Source organism: Manis javanica, chromosome 14, assembly GCF_040802235.1.
Source record: "Manis javanica isolate MJ-LG chromosome 14, MJ_LKY, whole genome shotgun sequence".
Classification (NCBI taxonomy): domain Eukaryota; kingdom Metazoa; phylum Chordata; class Mammalia; order Pholidota; family Manidae; genus Manis; species Manis javanica.
Genome location: NC_133169.1, coordinates 49,043,039 through 49,051,687, shown reverse-complemented (window position 1 = coordinate 49,051,687; position 8,649 = coordinate 49,043,039).

Below are 8,649 nucleotides of genomic sequence, written 5' to 3'. Positions count from 1 at the left end.
TGGCAATCATACAAGGAAAAGAGACAAAAGGCATCCAAATTAGTAAGGAAGAAGTAAAACTGTCACAATTTTGCCACTATGCAAAAGACAAGAAATAAGTGTTCACAAGGATGTGGAGAAAAGGGAACCCCCCTCCACTGTTGGTGGGAATGTAACTTGGTGCAGCCACTGTGGAAAAAGCAGTGTGGAGGTTCCTCAAAAAACTAAAAATAGAAATAACATTTGACCCAGTAACTCCACTTCTAGGAATTTATCCAAAGAAAACAAAATCTCTGATTTGAAAAGATATACAGACCCCTATGCTTATTGCCAATTATTTATAATAGCCAAGATATGGAAACAACAAAAGTATCCATTAATAGATTAATATATAAAGAAGTGGTTTGCATACACAATGCAATATTATTCAGCCATAAATAGAAAGAAAGACTGTCATTCATGACAACATGGGTAGACCTAAAGGTATTATGCTAAGTGAAATAAGCCACGTGGAGAAAGACAAATACCATATGATTTCACTTATATGTGGAATCTCAAAATGAAGAAAATAGCAGTAGACTCATAGACACTGAGAAGTAACTGGTGGTTACCAAGGGGAGGGATTAGGGTGGGTGGGGGAAATTGGTGAAGGGGATAAATAGGCACAAAATATCAATCATAATATAAGTTCATCACAGGGTTCAAATTGTAGCATAGAGAATATAGTCGATGGTTCTGTAACATCTACCTATGTGGACAGATAGTAACTATATTAGTTGGGGTGAGGATTTAATAATATATGTAACGGTTGAATCACTATACTGTATACTGGAAACCAATATAATATTGTCTATCAATTACACCTAAATAAAAAAATAAGTTAAAAAAATGTGGTGCTTGTACAACATTGCAAATGTAAATGATGCTGAATGACAAACTTTAAAATGGTTAGCTTTATGTTTTGTTAATTTCATCACAATAAAATATATAAACATACATGAAAACAATTGTAAACTATAGCAAAGAGTAAATAAAAATAATATATCATGAAGAGTTTGGAATTTCCCAGAAATGCTATGATGTCTTAACTATAAGGAAATCTATTATGACAATTGTCCATATTAACATCTAAAAGGATAAAAGCACTTAACCATCTGAGAAAATAAGAAAGGAACATTTATATATACTTAATATCCATTTGTGATTTAGGAAAACTCATATTATAAATATAAAGGAGACTATTAATTATATGCAACATAGCTAGATAATATAAATATAGCAAAAATAATAGAATTTGTGAAATCTACTGATTCTCTTTTAAGTCACAAATGTAAGAAATCATGTCCCAAATATACTAAAATAATGTCCCAATTTTTATTGCATTTTAGCTCTTACCATGTGTTAAAGAATGGAAATAAACGTAAATATTCCAGAGAAACAACAAAGGTGCTGGTCATCACTCACTGATGGTAAGATGGTCTACACTAAAAATGATTTAAAACTACAGAAAAGTATTACAATAGATAATTCAGTTCAGTAATTTACAAGTTATTACCTTAGCTAGACAATGTAATTTAGAAAATATAGGAATTATGATAACAATAATACTATAGATGACCTCAAATTTGTACAACAGTTTCTTGGGTGAAATTATATAAATCAATTGAAGGATGTGTAAAAGAAAAATAAGTAATTGTATGTAGAATATTTATAAATCAAAATATCCAGTATTATGGAGAGCCATTCTCACCACTATTTAAAACTGATGAAATTTCCAAAAAGAAAATCTGAACCCCTTTGTTACATTGAACTTGACAAGATTTTCCTAAAAGTTTGTTAGTTAAACCAGAGAAGGATGAAGAGCCACACATTGGGGTGAGGAGAACAAAGCAGTGTGTGGAGAGTGTTTAAAATGAATGAGAATACAGAAGTGAATGAGAAAGAAGTAAAATCAGGAGACAGTTTACTCAAACAGGAAAGGTAAAGAAAGAGAACAGCAATAAATAAGAAGGCACAGGTGGCACTAGAAATAGAACAGGAGGATGAAGGCAGGGCCAAACCAGCAGGGAAATGAGCTAAACAAAATAAGGGGGAAGCAAGAAAAAAACACAAGTGGGGGCGGGCAAGAAGATGAACTGGAACAAATAAAAAGCCCAGATACAAAGAAAGGATTAATGAAAAAGTGAAGCCTGACAAGAAACAAAAAAATACCAGGATATGTGTCTGTCAGAATAAATTAGAAAGTACAAGATGTAAGACTTTAGTAAAGCAAGAGGAAAGGATAATTTTCCAAGCATTTGTTTCAGAACAAGGAATTTCTGTGACAACATTTGGGAAAGACTGTGGGGATTCACTTGGACCTGCAGAGGCAATATGAGCATAATTTAAAACTGCACATTTGAGATCCAGCTGATGCAGAAAGAAGCTCTATAGGATCTTCCTTATACCACAAAAAGCAGAAACTTCTGGTAATGAAACTGTCATAAATTCCTTTCTCTGGGGAGTTTTATGGCCAAGAAAAAATGGAAAATACCACGGCACCTAGATAAACAATGATTATTATAAGCTGTCTTATCCTCTATTTGAAGAAACAGTTATTCTTCCCATAGAATCCTCTTCTCCCCTGACCCTTTCCTTTTTGAATTTAGGGAAATAAGCTCCTAATTTTAGCCCTTTTACAAACCACTTCTTTTGTGAACTTCCACACGTTGTGTATGAATAAATTTTGAGTTTTTTTTCCTGTTAATCTATTTTGGGTCAGTTGAATTTGCAGGGGCCCATACTGAACATAAGAGGGTAGAAGAAAAGATTTTCTCCCAAACATAATACAAGAAATCTTAAACCTCAAAAAGGATATGAACTTGTATAATTTAATCATCAGATAGTACTTACAAGTGAGAGGAATAAGATACAAAGCAGTAGAAAATAGAAATCAACAGCGAAATTCACAAACTAAAAAGGAGAAACTAAAAAGAGAGGAAGTTATATTTCATATGAAAACAAATAGAGAAGAGAATTAAATATCAAAAGTCCTAATCAGAAGAGTAAAGGGACAAGAGACAGAGGGAAGTAAACAAGAGAGTTTGGACACGACAGGAAAAAGGAAGGACGGTGGGAGCAGAGGCTGAAATAACAGCGAGAAAAACACAAGAACATACTTGAATATTAATATAATAGGAATTAAAAAAATGATTTTAGACCAAAAAAATTAAGGGATGAACGAAGCAAAGTAGTTAGTTTGGAAAGGAGAAAGATTTAAATACTGGAAGATAGCAAAATGAAAACCTGAATGATTGATGAACAAGCTGGATGAGAAATATAAGGCAGTGAATGTTAAGATGATAAAGGAGACAAAACACACATATTAGGGATGAAAAGGAGAAGAGGAAATAATTAGAAATCTCCCTGTGAAGGCAGAACATCCACATGCAAGACACAAGAGCCTGGGAGCAGGGGGGGCGGGGGAGGGGACACTGGCGAAGGGGGCGGCCTCCCAGCAGCAAGGGGAGCCGGGTGCGCAGCGGAACACCGGCAATGATGGACACGCAATGTGAGAACCAGGACACAAGTGAGGATTTCACAGGCGTGGGTAGGAGGAGGCGCTGAGCAGAAGGCGCTGGATAGGACAAGGGAAGGCTGACGCGAGAGGAAACAAAGTACATAAAACAAATGGGGAAACAATCGCCCACTGGCACAGCTAGAGCTCCTGGGCTGGTATCAGTCACCAGCCGGGCCCCGGGGTCCTCAAGCTTTCTTGCTGCCCCCAGAACCTTCTGGAACGACCAGGACCCCAGTTCTCCCCATCCCTCCACCCTCTGGGACTCTGTGTGCACAGTCCCCTGGGGGGCAGCGGGCTCTCTGCCCCACCTCACAATGTGGCCTGGAGCTGAGGGGGTTTTCTCTTGGCTCTGCTTGTCCTGCAATTTACAAATCACTTTCCCCGTCCCTAAGGTGCTGTCCTGAGACCATTCCAGGTACCAGTGTGTGTAATGCACTGAAAGAAGTGACCCCTCACAGGTTATTAGGTTGATATAAATCCTTTGGTGTTCTTTAGTTGTAAAGAATGTTAATTTTGGCATTGTGTGATTATTAACCTGTTGTTACATAAAATATTTTCATGTGCGCAATCAAAACTACTGGAAGAGGAAATAAATGTTTTACATTATTCCTTTAGGTTGATGAACATCCATTTCATATGTCCACTAAAAGGATGACAAAATGTAGCATATATTACACTGAAATTCATTATTAATTGTGATGTTTAATATATACATAATTTTTGTTTACATATGTTATTTTTATTGTCTATGACATCAAGTTAAATAACTGCTTCTGAAAAGACTCCTGAGTAATATTGTTTGTAGCACAAAACAATATAAATTCACACAAACTAGTATAAATAAGTGTCAGAGAAGCAAAATTTTATTGGAAATGCCCCTTAAAGAAAAGCAGGTATTTATTTTTCAAATTAAATAATTTTACTCAGAGCAGTGAGAATAACAGATGAAGGTATATAAGGGCAGGAGATAGCAAAATCAAAGGAACAACAGAATAGAGAGATGAGAGAAGTGGAATAGAAAACAGCAGCCAGGGGACAGGGACAGAGGAGCGCGGGTGTGGGAACAGGCGGGGAGCAGGCTGACACGGAGCAGGGGCAGAGCAGGGACCATAGGAGAATCAGAAAGAAAGGAGGATGGCAAGTACATCCCTGCAAGGATGCCCAGATCGCCCCCTTCACGCAGCAGCTGCAGACCGGGCGAGTGTGGGGGCACTTACCCATCTGAGCTCCACAAGCCAGGTCAGGGACACCTCTGATGGCCGCGCCCGGATCCCGGAGCCTGTTTCCAGGTTATAAGAGAAGCCAAAGAGCAGTTTACTCCTTCCCCACGGACTGCATCCCGGTTTGCACGCAGTGAACTTTCTGATTTGTCCAGAGGAAGAACAAATTACTCTCTTAGCTGCAGAGGGTTCTCTGGATAAATTTAGAAATGTTTTTAATTAAAATCAGCACCTGAGGTCGCAAAGAGCTTTACCCCAGTTTTGGAAGACATGATGATACAGATTTGTGTAGCAGTAGAAGAAAAAGTAAGCATAGAATGCTAGTTACTTTCTAGGAAACAAAAGAAGTTTTTATCGTCCCAGTCAAAGTAGACACCAGAGAGTAATTTCTTTCCATGGAGGCTTCTCTTGATCCATGATTTTACAAATATAAATGCTCGCATCTGGGGTTCATTAACCAAAACTGAATTTTTAGTTAACTACTTAATACATAGGTCTATAACCAATTCGACTACATATTTTCAGCAATTTATTCTATCGGTATTATTATTTTTAATGCAGTTTGGTTTAGTTGTGCAAACACTGCATTTTGTAATAAAGCAGTCAGCCTGAAGTAAAAGTGAAGCTGACATTCCAGTAGTGCCCAGGCCAGTGAGGTACGTGCTGAGTCTAGGCTCCTCTTCAGGACTTGGGTTGGCAGACTTGGGTCCCACGCTAGTGCTGTGACATCTGGGGAGGGGAGAGGTTCTTCCTGCTCATATCCTGCCAGCAACCGCTTCCTGAATACACACAGGCTCCCAGCCCAATACGGCAGGGCTGATGGGACTATCTCTCGGTGCTCTTAGTCATTTGATAGCTATTTACCCAGGGTCTAGTTTTCGATGTCTGAGGTTTTAAAAAGTCATTGATAATCCTCATGGCTAAGTATCATCCCTAAGCCATCACCCTCAGCTTTTGGCATCCGTGAACAAAGAGACACAAATAATGCTTTCACTGAGCTCACATTTTTCAGTAAAATGAGTGTAATATTTAGCATATTGGAAAATAACTGTAGGAAAAAGCGGTTTATTCCTGGAGGCTAGAGGGCTTGGAAAGGAGTGGTCAGGACGGTCCCTGTTCAAAGGCGAGATCTGAGCAGAGTCTGAAGGAGATGAGGGAATGGCCATCAGGGAAAGGGGGACAGGAGCATTCCAAATAGTGAGAAGGGGTGCATTAGCCAGTGTGGGCAAAGGGAGAGATCGAGGGTGGTGGGATGTCATCAGGCCAGCTCACAGCCAGTTTAGTAAGCCTTTAAAAGGTTTTTGGGTTTTGTTCTGAGACATATTGATGAACATTATGTTATTCTTTCCTATTGTGACTTATACTCTCTATTGTCACAGACTTACTCTGGCTGCTGTGCTGGTTTTAGAGTGTAGGTTGCAAGGAACTCATTTAAGAGGCAGTTGGAATAATGCACATGAGAGATGATGGGCTTCAGCAGGACAGCAAGACTGGTCGTGAAACAATTGTTACGATGGATTATTTTTTAAATGCAGGCAACAGGTTTTCCTGATGGCTTAGATGTGGGTGTGGGTGAACGAGAGGAATCAGGGTGGCTCCGGGGTTTGGCCCGATAGAGCTGAAGGAAGGAATTGCCACTTTCGCGTACAGCACACTGAGAGGAGCAGGTTCCGGGGTAGACCAGGAGAGCAGTGTGCACGTATTCGGTGAAGTTTCTACTACAGACCCAAGTGGGAGGTCAAGCAGGCGGCTGACATACGATGCTGGAGTTGGAGGAAGTGTTTGCACATAGTTCGCGCTTCTGATGAAAACCAAGTTGCTGGAATAAAGCACCAAGGAGTGACTGGGGGCAGAGCAGACATGGCGAGCAGGGTGCAGAGGGCACCAGCAGGGCAGCACCCAGCATGGAGGCCTGAGAAGGAGTGGCCAGGAAGTTGGAGGGAATTGAACAGACACGTCAATCCTGGTGAGCAAGTGAGCAATGTTTTTCCAAAGGAGGACATGAGAAACAGCACATGATATAAATGTATGCAAAAATAATGAGATGATAGTAACATGGGGTTTAGCAAAAAGGAGGTAGAGAGGTCACTGCAGGGGAGTTTGTGATGCTGCTGGAATCTTGCTGTGATGGGCTGTTAGCAGGGAATTGTGAGGAGTAAAGATTACCTGTCAAAGGGGCTTTTCTGTGTCTGTAAAGGGAAGAAGAATGTGGGGTTGCATTGGGAGATGATGGGAATCAAAGAAGTACTTGTATAAAAAAATGAAATAAAGAATATCATCTTTGTAAATACATGCAAAAATGCAGTACAGAGAGAAACAATGATGAGAGGAGAGAGGACAGAAGTGCTGTAACGATGTCCTGAGCAGAATAATGTGGTTTAGAACAAGTGTTAGCTGCAGTGTTTGGGCCTCATTATGTGTGATTATCATCATACATCAACATCCCTAAGTGCCATGTTTTAAGGAGGCTTCCTGTGTCCCCCTGGACGTGGACCTGTGTCCACATGGTGATTCCCTTCGACGGACATCGTGAGTCAGTCCGGCTTGTCCACAGGTCCAGCCTGTGTCCACAACCTCCCCTGAAACCATGGTCATCTGTGTGACGCTTGCACTGGTGACCTGTCTTTTTTTCTTTGGAAAGACTGAATGTGCATTTCCATGTGGTTAGCTCATGAATGCCTGAGGATCCCAAGGATGCAGAAGACCCTTGGTGTTCTTTCATTTTGCTATCCAATCATTTTGGCCTTCATTGGCCTCAGGCTTCATAACATACTTTTTTTTCTGGGAAACTTAGTTGGGTCCTTGAGCTGAATGACAACTGGGGTGGCATATTTAGCCCTTCCTGGGATTCCCTTATCCCAAATATCAGGATCAGTGGACTGTACCATTCTTGAAAAGCTTACAAGGTGGTCTTGGGAATGACCAGAACTTGGAGAGGCACCTTACGGGCTGGGGGAAGCTGAAAATGATCCTGGTATGTAGTTTTCTAGTATGTATCATCCTAGAAAGGAAATGGGGCATTACTTTATGACTAGAAATGTATGTGAAAAACATTGACTATGGAGGAGGCATCCTAAGGGTGGAATGAATGTCTGAGTAGTAGGTTCCCCGTCATTCCAAGTATGGTACACATTCTGGAGGGTAGGGATCCAGAATAGGAACTGAGGACACTGCAGGAGGCTCTGGTGTCAATTATAAAGAAAGTTGTCCTAACCACCACATCCAAGGTTATCCTTGGCCCTGGCTAGTGATGTCTATAACCATGGTTGGGGATGGACAACTAGGGCCTCTTCATTCTTGTGAAAGGAGCCCAAGGACCACAGGCAGCTCTTATGGCTCAGGGACCCTCCAGCCAATGGGTCCAAGGGAGGCCCAATGACACATTTCCTGGCACTTGTAGTTGGGAGCTTGGGGAGGCCTGTCCATAGTAGGACAGCTCTTTGCCCAATGCCCAGGCCTTCAGCAAATGTTGCATTTATTATCCTTTTTTTCTGTCAGGACCGTGTGAACCAGGAGACATGGGTCTGGCCACAGTAACACCTCACAGCAGATTATGTTGGTCTCCTTCCTCTTCTCCTATTCCCGAGTCCTAGCCTCCCTCCTCTTCCTGGTCGTGGTCACACGACACTGTATCGGCTGCAGTCAGGAGTCCATCTACACTGCTATTAGGGTTTATCTAAATTTGTTTCTGTAATTTCTTTCTAATGTCAGATGCTGACTGCGAGAGAAATTTGTTCATTAGTATTACCTGTTGCATGACTTTAGATCTAGATTTGTATAGCTAATGTGTCTCACAGTCTTTCTAATAATGGAACAGGATTTTCCTCTGGGTCCTGGCTAACGGCTGGAAGCTTTGAATAGTTAATAACCTTTGGTTTGTCATTCTTTAGC